The sequence below is a fragment of the Macrotis lagotis genome, chromosome 4 (assembly GCF_037893015.1).
Source record: "Macrotis lagotis isolate mMagLag1 chromosome 4, bilby.v1.9.chrom.fasta, whole genome shotgun sequence".
NCBI classification, from domain to species: domain Eukaryota; kingdom Metazoa; phylum Chordata; class Mammalia; order Peramelemorphia; family Peramelidae; genus Macrotis; species Macrotis lagotis.
In genome coordinates, this window is record NC_133661.1 from 176,052,978 (window position 1) to 176,073,051 (window position 20,074).

A 20,074-nucleotide genomic window follows, 5' to 3' on the forward strand; every position below is an offset into this window, starting at 1 on the left:
TCCTTGCCCTCTCTAATTTATCCTTAATAATCTTTGTTGCCAAATGTTCTTATCATACAGGTCTGGTAGTTGTTCATCTGTTCAAAAATTTTTATTAGTTTCTTCTTGCTTTTAGAATACACTTCTAGCTAGATATTCATGTCCTTCCAAGATCTATTTCTTCCTCATTTTCACAGCTTTTCTCATAACTTCCTTCTATATTCTTTGTTTCAGCCAAATTGGACATATTGCCTTTATTCTTCACTCAAGGTCTAGATTTTCCCAACCTTTGCTCATAGTATTTTCTTTCTTTTTTATTTTCTTTTATTTTTAATTTTTTATTAGTTTTTTTTGCAAGGCAATGGGGTTAAGTGGCTTGCCTAAGACCACACAGCTAGGTAATTATTAAGTATCTGAGACCAGATTTGAACTCGGGTACTCCTAACTCCAGGACTGGTGCTCTATCCACTACACCACCTAGCAGCCCCTCTTTTTTTTTTAAAAAAAAATTAAAGATTTTATTTATTTTGAGTTTCACAATTTTTCCCTTAATCATACTTCCCTACCCCCACTCCCCACAGAAGGCAAATTGTCAGTCTTTACATTGTTTCCATGGTATACATTGATCCAAATTGAGTGTGATGAGAGAGAAATCATATCCTTAAGGAAGAACCATAAAGTATAAGAGATAGCAAGATCAGACAATAAGATATCAGTTTTTTTTCTAAATTTAAGGTGATAGTCCTTGGTTTTTGTTCAAACTTCACAGTTGTTTTTCTGGATACAGATGGTATGCATTGCAGAGAGCCCCAAATTGTCCCTGATTCTTGCACTGATGGAATGAGCAAGTCCATCAAGGTTTATCATCACTCCCATATTGCTGTTAGGATGTACAGGGTTTTTCTGGTTCTGCTCATCTCACTCAGCATCAGTTTATGCAAATCCCTCCAGGCTTCCCTGAATTCCCATCCCTGCTGGTTTCTAATAGAACAATAGTGTTCCATGACATACATATACCACAGTTTGCTAAGCCATTCCCCAATTGAAGGACATTTACTTGATTTCCAATTCTTTGCCACCACAAACAGGGCTGCTATGAATACTTTTGTACAAGTGAAATTTTTTACCCTTTTCCATCATCTCTTCAGGGTATAGACCCAGTAGTGGTATTGCTGGATCAAAGGGTATGCACATTTTTGTTGCCCTTTGGGTGTAGTTCCAAATTTCTCTCCAGAAAGGTTAGATGAGTTCACAGCTCTACCAACAATGAAATAGTGTTCCAGATTTCCCACAACCCTTCCAACAATGATCATTATCCTTTCTGGTCATATTGGCCAGTCTGAGAGGTGTGAGGTGGTACCTCCGAGAATCTTTAATTTTCATTTCTCTAATAAGTAATGATTTAGAGCAATTTTTCATATGGCTATGGATTGCTTTGAAATCCTCATCAGTAAATTGCCTTTGCACATCCTTTGACCATTTTTCAATTGAGGAATGGCTTTTTAAAAAAAATATGACTCAGTTCTCTGTATATTTTAGAAATGAGTCCTTTGTCAGAAATATTAGTTGTAAAGATTGTTTCCCAGTTTACTACATTTCTTTTGATCTTGGTTATAGTAGTTTTATCTGTGCAAAAGCTTAATTTAATATAATCAAAATCATCTAGTTTGTTTTTATTGATGTTCTCCATCTCTTCCTTAGTCATAAACTGCTTCCCTTTCCACAGATCATAGTATTTTTTTTTTTTTAGTTTTTTGCTAGGCAGTGGGGTTAAGTGGTTTGCCCAAGGCCACACAGCTAGGTAATTATTAAGTGTCTGAGACCAGATTTGAACCCAGGTACTCCTGACTCCAGGGCTGGTGCTTTATCCACTGCACCACCTAGCCGCCCCAATAGTATTTTCCATATACAGTGTAGACCTTTTCTATCCTCCAAATAGATCTTTCTTCCTGGAAAGGTGATTATCTAAGAAGTTACACAGGAGCTTATGCAAATTTTCTCTATATCTTTCTTCTATATTAGTAGATTTCTTATTTCAGCCCTGGTTATTACTGAGATATTCAAGTTGATTTCACAAATGTGATGAATTATACTGTATAGTTGATTTCTCACGGTCTACTTCTTAAAGCCTAAATGAGTCTTTGTCACAGAATGCTGAACTCTAAAGGACTAAATCATAGAGGGAAGCCCAATTTGGTTCATGATTGATATTAAGTTTAATTACGTTGAATTGATATGACCTTGATTGTTAAATGCCTGAATTTCCTAAACTAGCAACCAAAGGGATAGGTTAATATGCAGTGACAGGTAGAGATTCCTAATCTAGGGACTTCAGATACATAAGCCAGGGTTCCCTGGGGGAATCTGAAGTTTATTCAAGGTAGTCATGAATCCATATACATACCAAATATTGCTACATTGAACTTTTATTTAGCTCTGACAAAATCTGTAGCATAATTCTAAAAATAAATTAAGTAAATAAGTAAAGAAACATACCTGTGTAGACTGAGTAAATAACATCTTATACATATTGTTCTTCAGTTATTTCAATCTCTTTGTGATCTTATTTGGAGTTTTCTTGGTAAAGATACTGAAGGGGTGTGTCATTTCCTTCTCCAGCTCATTTTCCATATGAGGAAACTGAAACTAATATGATTAAATGACTTGCCAGGGTCATAGCTAGTGTTTGAGGTCAGGTTTGAACTCAGATCGTTCTGACTCTAAACCCTAGTTCTCTATACACATCACCCCTTAGCTGTACCATATATACATACATATATACATACATACATACATTTTTCAGTTGTGTATATATTTATATACACATATGTATGTGTACAGGGTCATAGCTAGTGTTTGAGGTCAGGTTTGTGTATATATTTATATACACATATGTATGTGTACAGGGTCATAGCTAGTGTTTGAGGTCAGGTTTGAACTCAGATCTTTCTGACTCTAAACCCTAGTTCTCTATACACATCACCCCCTAGCTGTACCATACATACATACATACATACATTTTTCAGTTGTGTATATATTTATATACACATATGTGTGTACATGTTTACATATACATTTGCATACAATTTGTGATAATAAAAAACAATTCATTTAAAGGTGTTCCTGAAATCGTGCTAGCTTTTTGTTATGTGTTTTATTGATCAGGAGAAGATACTAATATTACAACTATTATGTTAGGAATGGATTTTTTTGCCTTAAAAAGATACCCTAAGAACAAATAGATAAGCCTTGTGTAAACCAAAGAACATGAACTGAACAGTTACAAACTCTTTATTTCATAAGAACTGTTGGAAAACTTAGAAAAATGGTTTGATGAATTGAATTTAAAGCAATATCATAAACTATAATAATTTCTAATATGTATATGAGATGAATATAAAATGCCACGCTATAAAAATTATATATAACCAAAGGGAGAGTTCATAACCAAAAAAGGATAGGGGAAATAACCAAATGTAAATTAATTATTTTAATTCTGTGACATTGATAAATGTTTGCTTGAACAAAATCCATGCAGTTAATATAAAAAGAAAAATTTAGATTAGTTTTTCATGTCCACAATCTTCTTTTTTAAAAAAATTTTTCCCCCAATTATATACAAAGACAATTTCTAGTATTCATTTTTTAAATTTTGAGTTCCAAACTTTCTTCTTCTCTTTCTTAGCTTCCTCTTTCCTAGATATAAGCAATTTAATATAGATTATACACATTCAATCTGTAAAATATATTGCCATATTAGTCATGTTGTAAAACCTTAATTTTCAGATATATTCCTCCTTCCTCTCTTTTCTTTAGAATTCCATCCCTTGTAATAAAGAGAAATTATTAAAGTGAGGGGAGGGAAATCTTTTTATCAGATATTTTTGATAAAGGGTGAATATATAGAAAATTATCACAAATCTATAAGACTAAGAGCCATTCCCAATTTATTGCAATTAATCATGCTAGTTGAAAGAAAACGCCATTTAACCAATAAGCAGAGAAATGTGGAGTTTGCATCATAGCCAGAAAATTGACAAAGACAAAAGAACGGAATAATGTTGGATGGGCTATTGGAAATATACAATAATATGCGCACTGGTGGAACTGCGAATTGTTCAAAATCATTTGGTTAACAGTTTGAAATTATTCTTAAAAATCGGTTAAACTCTTCACAAACAACCTATCAGTCCCACAGCTAGACATATATCTAAAAAAAAAGTCAAAGACAGGGAAGGAAGGGGGGGGATGTAGAAAAATATGGAACTCAAAAGCTTACAAAAAAAGATGAACGTTGAAAACTATCTTTGCACGTAATTGGAAAAATAAAATAACAACAATAAAAAGTCAAAGATAGAAAAAAAGGGGCCCATATATACCAAAATATTCAAAGCTTAACTTTTTTTTAGGGTTTTTTTTTTTTTTTTTTGGCAAGGCAATGGGGTTAAGTGGCTTGTCCAAGGCCACATAGCTAGGTGCTTATTAAGTATTTGAGGCTGAATTTGAACTCAGGTACTCCTGACTCCAGTGCCCGTGGTGCTCTAGCCCCTGCGCCACCTAGCTGTCCCAAAGCTTAACTTTTGATGTTATGAAGAAACAGGAAACAAAGTAGGTGCTCACTGATTGGAGAATGGCTAAATAAATTGTGAGACATAAATGTAATGGCATTTGCTATGCCACAAGAAATGACAAATAGGCAGAATTTAGAGAAGCTAATATTTACTGATGCGTGACTGAACTGTGCAATATCAGGAAGAAAATATACACAATGACTACAAGAATGGGTAAAGAAAGAACAGCAGTTTTGACCAAGTCAAAACTGAGTATTATATAATTTTAATGACCAAAAGAAAATGACCTATAAAAATAAGGGAGAAAAATTCCTCTCCTTCCCTTTATTGCAGTAGTGAAGTCTACAGGTGTGGAATATTGATTGGTTTTGTTATACTGCTATTTTTTTCTTTTATATTCTTTGTAATAAAAAATCAATGTCAGGATATATATGGAAATAAGAGAGATGTAAATATAAAAGACATTGATAATTTTTAAAGGTTGGGAATTGTTGTTCCAAGGACCCTTTATACTACCTAAGTGATTATCTCTCTGATCTTCAGGTTTGTAAGGCTATAAATGATATATAAATATAAACTGCTCTAATTAAAAGATTCAAGTAGCATTGTACTTCTGAATTAGGGCTCTCATATTAGAATTTGGCATGGAGGAAAGCATTTGGATTGGATTGGCAAAGATAGAACCTACTTGCCTATTTCATTTAGTATGGTCAGCTTTGAGCAAATACAGGGCCTTTGTTTACCAATCAAGCATTTCCGCTCCATGGCCACGTGCCATTTAGCAATGTATTGCTCATTCAGTACAAAGGGATTCTTATTTGTTGTCGTTTTTGTTCCGTGCCTTGTTTCTCTTGAGAAATTGTCTAAAAGTCTTTTTTTCCACTTTTTTTTGATGACTCCCATTTGGATTTTAATGAAAGTTGATTTTTCAAAGGGAAGAGACCATTTTAAATATTGGCCTACATAATAGCATGGTAAGGAAACTCAAACAACTGGGCAACTTTGGAAAGTGAAGCTAAACAAGTTTTAATTTAGATGAAGAAGTATAGGAGCATACCATGCCTTCTTGTTTGTGTGCTTTGCTTTTAGCAGCAGGACAATTAGTGGTAAATATGGTAGCTTCAATATACTTGATGGTCTATAAAAATTGGAACTTTGTAAATATGCTACAGATTGGCAAGTTATTCATTTATTTCCTTTTTTTGCAATTATAATTATCTCTAAAGACTTATTTTCCTTTTTTATGATTTTCTTTCTTTTCAGATAATTAAATGACTTTTTCAATTCCTATTTAATCTTTGGTGACTTAATTTCATTTTTGGATTTCTTTTGTTTTAAATTGCTCTAGTATCCCAATCCAATGTTTACTAAAGAAAATATATCTACCTCTTCTCTCTCACCAATGTCCCAGTTGTTCATCCTTAATTTTTGAAGAGGTCCAATGACACCATGGCGTGAAATCTTGACTTGGGCATAAATTGGATTTTAAGTGAGTTGTATAGCATCAACAACAGAATTGTTGTTGTACAGAGTTGTACAAAGTCAACAACCTCACTCTCTCTTCCTGAGTCATTGAAGTCTAGTGGAAAGCCAAAAATCAGGATGGCTGGTAATCTTCTGGGATGTAGTGGGTGACCTTGACATTTAAGCACTCCATAGTGACTACTTCAGTCATGTTCATGGCTATTGGAACAAAATGTTCTCATCCATCCATTCCACTGGTTTAACTCATCTGCTGAGATGTTTTACAGGGGGTATGGCTGCTGCACATAGTATAACTTCTAGGAGCCACAGGTGAGAGATGGCTGTGAAAGGGCTTGCTCATCCAATTTCCCAGGAAAGGAAAGACAAAATTCCATAATTTAATTTGATATTGAAACTGTTTCAAGAAATTTGCAGAATCAAATAAGCTTCTCTTCTTTTTCCTTTCAAGGAATTATAAATTACAATAAAACAGTAGAATCTTTGACCAAGAGATAGCTAGAACCACACTGAATTTGTGTGGCATATTAAGCCTAATTGCTAAGGATATTTCTTTGAATTTTTATAAAGTTCAGTACATACATACATACATACAAATATGTATGTTTCAGAAACACCTTGCAACTTTAGGACATGTTTCCTTTCTCAATAATCTTTTTCTTCTCTTGGTATCTCAGGGTAATAAATGTTCTTTAGCAATTCAGAAAAGCCACAGTACAGTCATGTTAGGAAGGCTTTTTTATGAAAATTAATACCTTGTTGCCCAAGTTCTCTGTTTTACAGGTGCAGCTTATATTAGTTGGATGATTGCTTGTTACTTGACCTTGGTCAAGGCATGATTTGCTGTAAAAGGAAAATTCTCCTTCCCACTTAGAAATGATTATTCAAATAGATAAATAAGTTGATTTACAGAAGTTGAATAACATGAGAATTCAAGGATGTAGGGAAATATAGACCATTTGGGAGAGTTGCTATACATACTTTGGAGTGTCTATATAATTATTTGATCCATTTCTTTCTTTTATCCCTTTATTCCATTTCAGACTTTAGAACATATATGAAATAATTATAATCAAACATAAACTTTTGAATAAATTAATGAATCTATGATTTTTTCTTTGGCATGGATACTTTCTCCCCCCAATTCAAATTATAGCCTTTCCATATGTTCTTAATCTGCCCAATTCTTCCCTTTCTACAATCCATCATATAATATGTTCAAATTGCTGGAAGATCTCACCTAGTTCTTTTAATTAAATTTAATAAATATTATAAACTACTTATTATATGTTAAATCTTTTCGGGCTTTGTAGTACTTACATTTTATGCAGTCTCCCAATCTCACTACATGACTCAACCCACTCCCTTTTCCTGTCCTACATATCTTCAGTTATATCGTCAATATTATATCTTCTGGACAGTTAATTTATTACCAACTACAGAAGTCCACCAAATATCATTTACTGCCCTTTGGGTTACCTGCCATTTTGATTCTTTGAAGATTCTAATATTCCATAATCTCAGTCATAGTATATCCCTAGGATATTGATGTAAAAACCATGGACCTTTGTGGCAGTAGGAAGTCACTGAAAGGGTTGTATAGAAATTTAGAGATGGTAGGGATAAATTCACATGTGAGAAAGATGAAACATTTTTTGCCAAATATGGCCATTCCTATTACTTCTCCTCTTCTTCCTCTATGTCATTCTCAAAAAAGCTAAATGAAAATAATACACCAATTTTATTTCATACTAAAGGCATTTCAGATAAATTTCTTATAAAATGTGGTAAAGGCTTTGAATTGTAGATAGTCAGGGGAAGAAATTGCTTTCCTTAGTTTTTCATCCACTAACTGGTATTAAAACCAATTTCCATTTTGTCTTGTTACTTTCATTAAAAACTAATATTTTTTAAATAAATAATTAGTAGTAGCTTTTTGCATCTTTATTAAAAAATACAGGAAAAGCCTTTTGTTGAATGAGCTTTAAGCAGGTACAGAGGTCACTAGATTTTTGAGCCCACGGGTAACTGAAATGATTTAGCCTAACGTGTTCATTTTATAGAAGAGGAAGCTAGGTCTCAGAGTCTTAATTTGGTTGAGGGTACACAAGTGACACACATAACTGGTCAGAAACAGAGTGGAGATTTGGAAAGTTCTCATTTTACTATACCTTATGACCAAATAAAAGTTTTTGGTTTAGAGGCAGCCAGATGGCACAGTGGATAGAGCACCAGCCCTGGAGTCAGGAGGACATGAAACACTTAATTACTTAGCTGTGTGAACTTGGGCAAGTCTTTGCTTTGCAAATAGCTAATTATTTTGCTTTGCAAAATAGCTAAAATAAAAGGTTTTTGTATATCTATTTATCTGAAAGTAAGGCTGAAACTACTTAAGACAGTAACTTTAGAATAGAGGTTTCATAATCAGAAATTTTGCAGAGATTTTTAAACCTGTCAGTTATCTATTATCCATACATTTTTGTCAGGAGATGTATATTTCTTGCTTTCATGTCTGACAGCACCTACCCTACTGAAACATTTGCTTTATTGGAGTTTTACTGTTGACAGCTTATGCTTAATCTACTTAATTACAACTTGAAATACAAACACTTTCATAACATCCCTAGGGCAGGGGAGACATTGAGAGGGTAAATCTTGCATCATTCAGTCAGAGAAAGACTAGCTCATGGCAAGTGTCAGGAAAGAATAAATCTGAAGAGAACCACTAAAAATAGCATCCTAGGTTGATCCCCAAGTAGACCATATGACTATAGAGTTGGAAGAAAACCTTAAGAAATCATTTGAACCATTCTTCTGCTTTCATGCAGAATGTCTAAATACTCTAGAACAGATATTCTTTTGTTTGGAAGTTAATTACAAGAAGATGAGACACACCCCTGTTAAAAGCTCAACTACAAAAAATATATTCCAAAGCCACCTATAAATGATTTTCAAGTCATCTTTGTTTTAGAGTATCACTGCCTCTTAGTGAAAAGCCCCCCTCCCACCACAAACATATTCTGTAGTCCAAGATACTTGCCTCCTTGTGGTTCCTGAAACCATACATTCTCCTGACTTTGGGACATTTTCACTGTTTTTTGGGATGCTTGTACCATAGATAGTTATTTAGAGGTTTACCATATACAGTCTATCTCATTACTCTATTTATTCATGAAACATCTTTAGGTTTCTTCATGTTATAGTTCTGTCCCTCCCTTTTCTGAGTTTTGTTTATGCTCTGTTATGTGCTTAGAATAATCTAATTTGTGTTCAAGACATTTGTATATGAATCTTATGTTCTCTTTCAGAACACTTCTTTGTCCTCTTTCAGGACAGTACTAGATTTTATTTATCTTTTTGTTATTGAGTATTCACTATAAAAATTGTTAGAATGAATGAAAATTTCTAGTTTTGGATGCACCATAGTTTGGGATATCTATGTGACTCTCTAGCATGATAATTGATATATTTTAATGACCTTTTGAGGAGAGAGACCATAGCCTCTCTTTTCTTAGTCACAACTAAAAGCCCAGATAACATCCCCTAAATGTGCTTTCTATCATTATTCCTCAAGTTCATTACTTTTCTACTTGCCTATACTGAAGCACATCTCTGACTTTCTATTTACTTGTACAACTTTGTGTGATTTTCCTGTAGTTTATTACTATCATCCTGGAAGGCAGTTTTTTGGAGCTTATTACCATTAGTAAGGCTGAATATTTCACTGTGCACTCCTTGTTCCAGATGATTTATACAGATGTTGAATGAGAATAGTCACAGCACTGATCCCTGGGAAACCTTATCCATTTTATTTCTCTATCCAGAGAAATGTCCATTTATCCCTTTCCTTTGTTTCCTGTCTCTCAGCCAACTCCTTGTCTGACAGAAATTAATCCCATTTTAACTCAACTGTATTTAAATAGCCTTTGGTGTGGAATCTTGCCAGAGGTTTTTCAAGGCCTAAATAATATAGTTTTCTCCTTTCTCCATGCATTTATTTACTCACCTCAAAGAATTCTCTTGAATTAGTCAGGCATGATTTTTACTTATAGATACCATGCTGCCTTTCCTTCAGTGAATTATGGTTATTTATTTTAGTTATCCTACCAAATGATCTAGATTTTTACAGCTTTCCAGGGTCTTCTCTATATTCTTTCCTTCCTATGGACAAAAGTTATATCTATGGCCTGCCAATAGTGAAATATCTGATAATATAAGAATGTTTTAATTCTAACTTTGCAGCAATGAATGTCCTTAACTTTAGCGAATGATTTGTAATCTCATTGCTAAGTATACTCTCTCAAATAATATAGATTATATAGCCATCTCACCTTCTTAGACAGCACATTTCTTTGCCTCCATAAAAGATTTACCCAATGTGTAAGAGGTCTTCTTTTATTTTTTTTCACTTTCTCTGTGTTCCACTATGGGTATTCAGACTGTCCATCTCCCCCCCCCCCCCCCCGCCCCACTCTCATTATATGACTGGAGCATAGGCCTTTCAAATCATCCATTTCTTGGTGACACTGTTTATGCTAATTCTTAATTGCAAGACATTGTTGATAGCATAAAATAACTCCTTTACAAGCACTTTGCATTTCACTATTACCATTTGGTTAAATTACAATTTTGATTCTTTAGAGTTTGTGTGATATTTCACAATTGGGAGCCACTGAATGGAATTTTGACTATTTCCATCTTTGAAATTTTCTGGGTTTGAAGTTCAACCTCAGATTTGAATTTCTCTTAAAAGTGATTTGCAGTAATGTTTCATATGCTTGTTAATAGTTTGCAATTTTTCTTTTTAGTATTCTTTGCTCCCATCCTTTGATTTCTTATCCATTGGGGAATGGCTTTTAGTTTTATATATTTGTGATAATTTCTTCTATAGCTTATATTCCTGAACCTTAGAGATATTTAATGCCAAATTTTCCCTTATTGGATAGTGTCTTATCCTAGGAAGTTTTTCAATTTTACATAATTGCCCTCCCCCACTTTTTGAATTTTCCCCGGCATGGCTATAAAAGGTATCTGATTCTCTCTCTCTCTCTCTCTCTCTCTCTCTCTCTCTCTCTCTCTCTCTCGATATCTATCTCTCTGTCCTTGCTCTCTCTTAAATATTATGAACTTCCATATTTAGGTGTTGTAGGATTTTTTTATATCTATTTTGAATTTCTTGTGTTTTAATGTTGTCTATCCTGCTTTTGTCTTCCTATTTAGTCCTAGACCCAGCCCTTCATCCAGCCTTAGTACCTAAACTATACTTATATATCAGTGATCTCCAAACTTTCACTTCTCTAGGCTAAATATGGACAGTTCCTTCCATGAATTCTTTTATAAAATAGGTTTTGGGTCCATCAGCATCTTGTTTGTCCTCTTCTGGACATTCTAGCTTATTATTGATAAGCTTCTTCTTAAACTGTGGCATTTAGAACTTCAGGTGTTTCTGATGAGGACAGATATAACCACTTTCCTATTACCTCCCAATTCTTGGAATATTTGCTTCTGTTAATGCCGCCAAAGATAACATTAGTTTTTTTGGGGGGAGGGGAGAGGGTGTTAGATCCAGATCACTTATATTGTGTCTGCCAAAACCCCTAGTTATTTTTCAGAATTGTTATTTAAATATTATCACTGTAATTTTTTATACTCAAATATAAGATTTCATATCTATCCCTACTAAAATATAGCTTATTTAGAGTCAACTCAATTCTCTAGATAGTGTAGAGATTCTCAAAGTATGGTCCAGGTGCTCTTAGGGGTCCCTGAGACCCTTTGAAGGGGATTCAGTTCAAAACTATTTTTATAATAAAGCAAAGGTATCTTAATGTCTAATTTGGTAAATATCAACAGATATAGTCTACATAAATAAAACCTCACTTTTAAGAGATTTCCTTAATAATTTTTAAGGGCAAAATGGAGGTCCTGTGACCAAAAAGTTTGAGAACCACTATTGTAACCTGTCAAGGTCACATTTTGACTCTAATACATTGTTGTGTGCTAGTAGTACCTTCCAGCTTTTTATCATCTACAAATTTGATGAGCATGCAATTCAGATACTCCATTGTACTGACAGAGATGTTAAAAAAACACACACAGGGCCAAGCACGCATTCCTAACATTTAATTTCTTGAATTATACAGAAAGGATAAAATGTGTCTTCTGGATAAATATCAAACATATATCCTGAGTCAATTTTTAAAACTGACTCTATTGAGTTTCTTGAACATATGGGGTATGTGATGAGAAACTGTAAAAAAAAGTTATCTTTTTAAAAAAAATGATCTGACAAATTTTATCTTATAATAGTTCTCTGAATATGTAATGAGGAAGGACTATTTTTGTCTTCCTGAAGCATCAAGATCTATTATGAGACAGACATGTAGTAGAGGTTCACCTTTCCTCCTTTATCAAGGTTTGGGAGTAGGAATTGTAGAAAACACTGAGGGAGTGGTAGAGAAGATTATGTGGCATGTCACTTCTACAAGGAAAGACTCTGAGGTTTATTGAACGACTGTGAGCTCTCATGTAGGTTGCTTCTCTTCATCTATAGCTATGTAGTCACACACGAACTCCTTAAGGTGTAAGAAACAAGTAATGTAAGGCAGTCATTTGGTTGTTTTTCTAATGTTGAAAATGATAAGGGTCTCATTTTGTGTAAAGATTCCCAATACATTTTTTTCCAGGATTAAAGTCATGGTTTTCTTCTAGTTGTTGAGATTTTTAAAATTCTTTCCCATGTGGTTTCAGAAAATTCTTTGCAGGACAAAAAAAAAAAAAACGATCCTTGATTTTTGTTTCTGTGGATAAAGTGAATGTGAACTAGCAATCAAACTCTTTGACCTCACACCGTCCCCTGTTGATTTATCTCTTGTGGTTCATTAATGTCAGTTTTCACCACCATTTCCCCAACATTTTGTCTTCTTTCCAGTGCATCTATATATATACATCCTAAATGGAATTTTCATTTGTTTTTTCAGTCTTTTTTTAAAGTATTGTTTTAACAGTTGAACTGCAAACTGATAAAATTAATGTGTTTGGAATAATATGGGATTTTAGTTGCTATGCAATAATCTCAAAAACCAAATACCTTTCACTAACTACTTGGTATTTTGCAGAAACTTCAAAATTAATAGTATATTTTGAGCTTCATTGTTTCTTAGAATTTTCTGGCCTTGCTTTTCTGGTTATTATTTCTCATAGGGGTATGTATCAAAAGATGGGATGACAGTTGGCATCCTTTTGCTATTTCCTAACCTTTCAAATGAAGGGATTGGACTAAATGATGATCCCAAATGCCCCTTTTGGCTTAAAATGTTATTAATTTAAATTATGTCTAAGGGAGTCATTCTCACTTTGTATGAACCCTAATTTTTGTACTTTTTGTTGAATATCAACTTTTCCACATTTATTCAATTTATAATTAATAGAATTAATCCTATACATAATAATTTAATGCATAATTAATGATGAAAAAGAAAAATCTTATCTTCAAGAAGTTTATAGTCTTATAGAATCCAACTTTCTAAACTACCTTCATTGATTTCTTAATGACTGTTGCCTTCCTCATTGTCTTGAGATCTTTAAATTAAAAGAATTTGAGCTGTCTTACAGGTATTTGTAAAAAATATTTAGCACTTCAATATAATTTTGAAATCGCTGCTGAGATATTGTCATCATTTTTTTCTTGTCTTGGCTTGCTTCGTACTCAGCTGAAGATTATCTAAGCCTAAGTGATACCCTTTGTAAGAGGGGAGAAGAATCATTCAGCCTTAGGGGCCCAGAAATATTTGAATAATTTGAATATTTTAGTGACTCCTAAGACTGAGCCAAGAACCCACCCTACCTCTTTACCTGAAGTGGTATTAATCATAGAAATCCTGGAGGAATCATCTGAGCTCTAGGTTTCATCTTTGATTGAAAGGGAACCTTGGGATAGTAGATTAGCAGTGCAGTTGACCCTGAAATGTGATACCTTGCTTTCCGAAAAAGTACCTTAATCCCCATATGTGAAGGATTAGGACATATATGCATTTTCCATTAACAAACACAAATGTCTCACATGCCTATAAATTGTCAGACTAATCTATTCCAAGTATTAGTTTCCTCACCCCTTTGGAGACCAAGAAATTAAGAAGTAACTTTGAGCATTTATGATTTCCCATTTGCCACATTCTGGACCACTGTGGCCAGAGTGCGGATATGGGCGAGGTGGGGACATGTTCTTGGTACTGCCAAATTCCCTTCTGGTTGCAAGTGGTGGAATGCATTTCTCCATAGAAATTATTTTATAAGTGGTAGTTAGGTTCCCAGGCCAGCCCACAAACTCTATTTAACCGATTGAGAGACTATTTAAGTGATAGTTGAAACAGTACTGTTTGATTGGCTTGAGAAACTAACCACCACTTATATATAAAACACTGTCCCTATGGGGAAATGCTTTCTGAGTTCCAAACAACCAACTTAAAAACAAAATTTTGAAATACGACTTGAATATGTTGGTAACTGTTTACTTTCCTGTACTGGAGACATGGAGCCAGGGTCCTGATTGTTCTGTCTGTGTCCCTGGTTACACAGAACCCAAGTTTTTCCCAAAAGGCTTCTCTTTTCTTTCATGGAATTACTAGTAACTTTAAAGGTCATTCTTTTCTAGGAGCAAAGACCTTGCTTTGGGATTTCTTGGTGTCACTGAGCATTGTAACTTCACTACCTCTTATCTTTTAACTGCCAGGGGAAGGATAGAAATAATATTTTACAAGGGAGATTCTAGCTTGGTCTAGGTATGGAGGAACAAAGCAGAAGTAAATATTGGTGGTGATGTATGGTGGGATGTTGTAGCAGATTTCTGATCAGTAATGACCTAGGGTTTAAATCTTGAATTTTGTCCCTCTTTAGATAGATATCCCTAGGCAAATGGCTTAATCTTTATTTATTTTTCTGTCAAATATGTATACTATCTATTCAAAAGATTTTTGAGAAGATCAAATAAGGTAATACAAGTAAAATGCTTTTTAAAAATTATTAGGCACTATATAAATGTGAATTTTTGTTTTCTATTTTTTTTAAATTTCAGATCCATGTACCAGACTGTTTAGGAAAAGTTAATTTTTATTTTCTGCAAGATGTTTCATTGAAATTATTTCCATTTATAATAATAGATGCTGGACCACCAATTATGAGGCTCAGTCATCACCTCTCCTTGGCTAGCCCCCAAACCTCTAACTTGTCCCCATTGCTGCTACTTATTGCTACTTACCCATCGACTTGATCATCTCTTTGTTGTTGTACAGTAAGTAGCCTGCAAATTAATAGGCATCTGGTGACATCTTCCCTCTCATCTCCTTAGTTTATCCACTGCTACTTCTACTTTGTGCTGTTTCTTACTATAATTCTTGGCTTCCTAACCTTAATTTATCTCTTTTTCATTTTTAATTGCTTGTTTGATTTTCTCAGTCCATTGGAAAAATTCAATGCAAGTTTTCAAGATATCAACCAAGGAAAAATTTCACAGTATTTTTTTAGATCATTTGTAACAATCAAAGTATCATAAATCTAAGACTGGAAATCACTTCCTTTCTTAGCACTATGCTTCTCTGTGGCAGAATCACATAGATTCTCTTAGATCATAGAAGGGCAAAATTCAATTTAATAAGCATTTATTAAATATGTTCATATGTGCAAGACATTGAGAACAGTAAGTTAACTGATGCATTTACTGCTCTCAACAACTTAAAGTTTAATAAAGAATTATAGACATGCAAAATTAAATAGGATTCAAGTATATTCAATGAGATAGGGTTGCAAAGGAAAAGTCAAGGTCTATAGGAAAATATGAGGAAAGAATCATTGCCTTCAACTGTTGGGATAGGGGAAAGCTTCTTTGAGGCAATAGTCCCTGAACTGGAACTTTAAAGGAGGGCAGTAACAATAGATGGGACATATTCTCTTCAAACATAGGGAATTAATTCTCTTCGAAGAACTTTTCCCTTTCAAATTTAGGTAATGAAAACTTAGAGGTAGGAGAGATGTGCAAGACAAGGTTGAAAACAATCAATTAGTGTAGATGTTCCATAGAGGTCAAGAAAATGGATGTAAAACAAGACTAGGAAGGTTAGTTAGACCTAGATGGTAGAGGGCTTTTTATCTCAAATTGAGAATATGATCATTTATCTTAGAGGTCATAGGCAGGCAATGAAGATTTTTTTTTAATTAGGAGAACTCAGTACATTGAATTTGAAGAATTAAGCAAAATAAAACCCAATTCCAGGAAAGCGAAAGAATTATGTTTATTAGACTTCTTGGATTTTTCCCTTTATTTTCTTTCCTTCCTTTCTTTCCTAATCACTTTCTCTCTCCTGGTAATGCTGTGTGACTTAAAGGCATGGGATATCATTGTCTTCATAGAATTCAAGTTGAGGGCCACTCATAGTACAGTAGTGAGTTGTATGATGAGTTTAAGTAGTTTGTATCAAGTTACCAATGAACAATGATATTAAATAAACAGCATTAAAGGATCATTGATTGTAGATTTAGAGTTGGAAGGGATCTTGGAGGTTATCAAATCCTACTCTTTCATTTTACAGATGAAGAAAACTGAGGTTTGGAAGGTTAAGTAATGCTCTGAAGGCAAGTAAGGGCAGGAGAATATATTTAAAGTCACTAAGGGCCTACAAAACTGGGAAAACTTCAAGCAGTTGAATAACACCTCAGCCACATTCCCTAGAGAGATAAAATCAGACAGCCTGAGGGTCAAGTTGGTTGTGACATGATGAATTTTGGAGCAGACTATTCTCAAAGGCTGTTCCATAACTCATAGGAGAACTTTGAGATGAATTAGCAGAGGAAGTATTCATTCCAACAAATCAAGCATTGCTGATTTGTTCTGTCAAGTTACCTCTAATACATCATTCATTCTGTGATCTTGCCCCAAAATGGATTTGTACAACCTATTTGTGCCTTCCTGTCTTTGACTAGTAAGTGGCAGAACTGAGATTTGAATCCCAATCTAGATCTTCCAAGGATGTTATAAGAAAGGTATATGATCAGTTGACCCAGAGTGTGGGACAACCTATCAACAAAACATACATTGCTTATATAAAACATGTCTTAGTGTCAAGAGATCTAGAGAAAGTGACAGCTAGGTGATGCAGTGGATAGAGCACTGGCCCTGGACTCAGGAGGACTTGAGTTCAAATTTGACTTCAGACATATAATACTTACCTAGCTGTGTGACCTTGGATAAGTCACTTAACCTCACTGCCTTGCCAAGAGCCGAGAGAGAGAGAGAGAGAGAGAGAGACACCAGAGAGACAGAGAGACAGAGAGAGACAGAGAAAGGTCTTCAGGATTTTGAGAGAATCCCCATGGAAGAATTATGAGAGGAGAGGGACATTGGAGTAAAAGATAAGAAGGCACATTTGGATTGTCATCAGTACTAGAGGAGGAAGTACATAGCAAAATCACAGATGCAATGATGTATTGAAGAATGAACTTGACAGAACAGATCAGTAGTGCTCGATTTGTTGGTATGAATTATAATGTTTGTCCTTCATTCTCAAGGAAGACCATGACAGCATGGAAGTATGAATATTCCCTTTACTAATGCATCTCACAGTTCTCCTATGAATTATGGAACAGTCTTTGAGAATAGCTCTGCTCCAAAATTCATCATATCACAACCAACTTGATGCTTAGGTTTTCTGGGAATGGATATATTCACCATTCTAGGGAATGGTGGTTGGGATATTATTCAATTGTTGACAGAGGACCTGTACCTGAAGTCTTATCACCTTTGGAGATTCTTACTGACTTTTGATATATTCTCCTGCCTTTCAGTAACTCAAAGTCATCTCTACCCTATAAATAGGCACTAAGAATTTAGGGAAGGAATTTATTAGAGTAACAAAAATTAAATGGATTTTTCATGGTTTAGATAGTTCAACTTTCATGTCTTTAGGTCAGTGGTTCAAAACCTTCGAGCCTTGAATTCTGATGGACTTAGGGAGTCTGAAAATTCATTTCTGCTTTGAGCATTGTCATTTTGGTCTTAATTGAGCTCTGACAAAATATATGTAGCATGAATAATGGATTTCATGTCAGTGACTTTTTATTATTGATGCCTATAAAGCTCTTCTAGCTTTTTAAAAAATGAAATATGATATTTTTCTCTGTCATAATTGAATTGAAATTCATTTAAAAGTATTACTGAACTAATAGCAGCTTTTTGTCATTATCTTTTCAATCTAATGGATACATATTGAGGGTTATTATCATGTGGGGGCCCCCCAAATCTTTTTGTCATTAAGCCAATGTTCTCATAATTGAAACGTATAGGAACCATAGGGGAGTAGACTGATTTCCCTTTCAGGAAGATTCTGCATGGACATTTAGGAAGTAGGGAGGTACATGTGAGAGCACCAGATTGTAATTGGGGAAGGGATGGTTAGAAGATGGTGGGGGAATAGGTCTCGAACTGTAGGATGTCTTGATATGCCTGAAATAGTGAGCCAAGTGAGTTAGACACTGTCAGGACAGTTAAGATTCAGTGCAAAAAGTTTGGAAGTTGAAGGTTAAAACTTCCTGAGCATAGTTTATAATTCCCAAGATAAGATTGCTGGCAAAGTTGTTGAAAAGATAACAGGCCCATGATCCATCAATAGTGTGTAGCAGAGACTAGTCTTCTATTTGTATCTTCCTGATTTTTGAGGCTGTCTCTCTATCCACTGTGTTATTCTAGCCCTCAACTTGGGTTACAAAGATATTTGAACCTGGAATGAGTTTGTCTTACATCATGAATAAGCATAACTTATCAAGTCTTGGGTTGAATGCATGGGGATTTTCCTGATTTGCTTGTAATGATTTACCTCTGATTTAGCTGTGTAGAATTTTGCACTCATAAAAAATAAAGATCTGAGTTCTTTCTTTAAAGTTGAACATAGGTCCTTGCTTACCATATTTAGTAGCATCTGATTTCAGTCTCAAGGTACTGCTATTCTAGTGATGAAGTTCACATATTGAAGTGTTCTAGTCTCTAAACTTCATCATCTTGGACTATAAGCAACATATATGATAAAATGTTCCATTTTCACAGAGCTCTTTTCTGATTTTGTAGACCCCAGCTGTTTGGTCAATTCAAATACATTTTAGGCAGTCAGTCCCATCTTTGAGTGTTGTGTGTGAACTTGATCCAAACCCCAAGCCTGCTGAGGTTGACCCATCTCCCTGGATGATTAAAGTTGGGGTTGTTGCAAAGCACAGTATTATAAGTAACTGGTAAAAGAAATTATAGATGATTACTTTACTTATATTTTTACAAGTTAAAGTGGTGAGATGGAGTAGAAACACATTTTCCATCCTTCTCATTTCCCTCCCCCCATAGTTAATCTAATAGTTCAGATGAAAATATAATTAAAACTTATTTTATTACAGGTTTATACATTCTGTGACCTAATTTTATCATTTTTTACTATTACCATTACATAGAAAACAGTATAAGATTTATTATACCTCCTTGGAAATACCTTTTTACTTTTTTCTCAAGTTTGAGCCTTGTGCTTTTTAATTTAAACAAGTTGTTGCTAATTAGAGCTCCTTGACTTAGTTTAATCTTTAGTTTAAATGACTAAGGAAAGAAAGGAAGAGAACGAGATGAATTTATATGATATAATGGGTAAAAAAAAGAGTTCAGACCTCAAATTAGTGATTTCTAATTGTGTAACCATGAGCAAGTAGCAACTACTCTGAATTTTATCATCTTTATCTATAGATTGAAATGATAATTTTAATACCCATTTTCCAGAATAGTTGTGAGGGTCAAATGAAAGAATATATGTAAAGCACTGTGAAAATTTTAAAGTATTATACAAAGTGACCTGAAAGTATTACTTCATTTATAAGTTATTAAGGCTTATACATCCTGTACCTTTAATTAATAATCACCTTCTCTTTACCAGGAACAGAAAAGCTATTAAAGCTTACAATTGCATTAAGACTTTTGGGACACCTTGTCCACATGTTTGCATTTATAGTATAAGATGACAAGA

The 20,074-nt window shown here is 34.2% G+C and overlaps 1 protein-coding gene across 1 annotated transcript in view; it reads left to right on the forward strand.

Moving 5' to 3' along the window:
- Positions 1-20,074, forward strand: part of FBN1 (fibrillin 1) — a 306,997-nt gene that overhangs the window by 17,894 nt on the left and 269,029 nt on the right. The window lies entirely within an intron of this gene.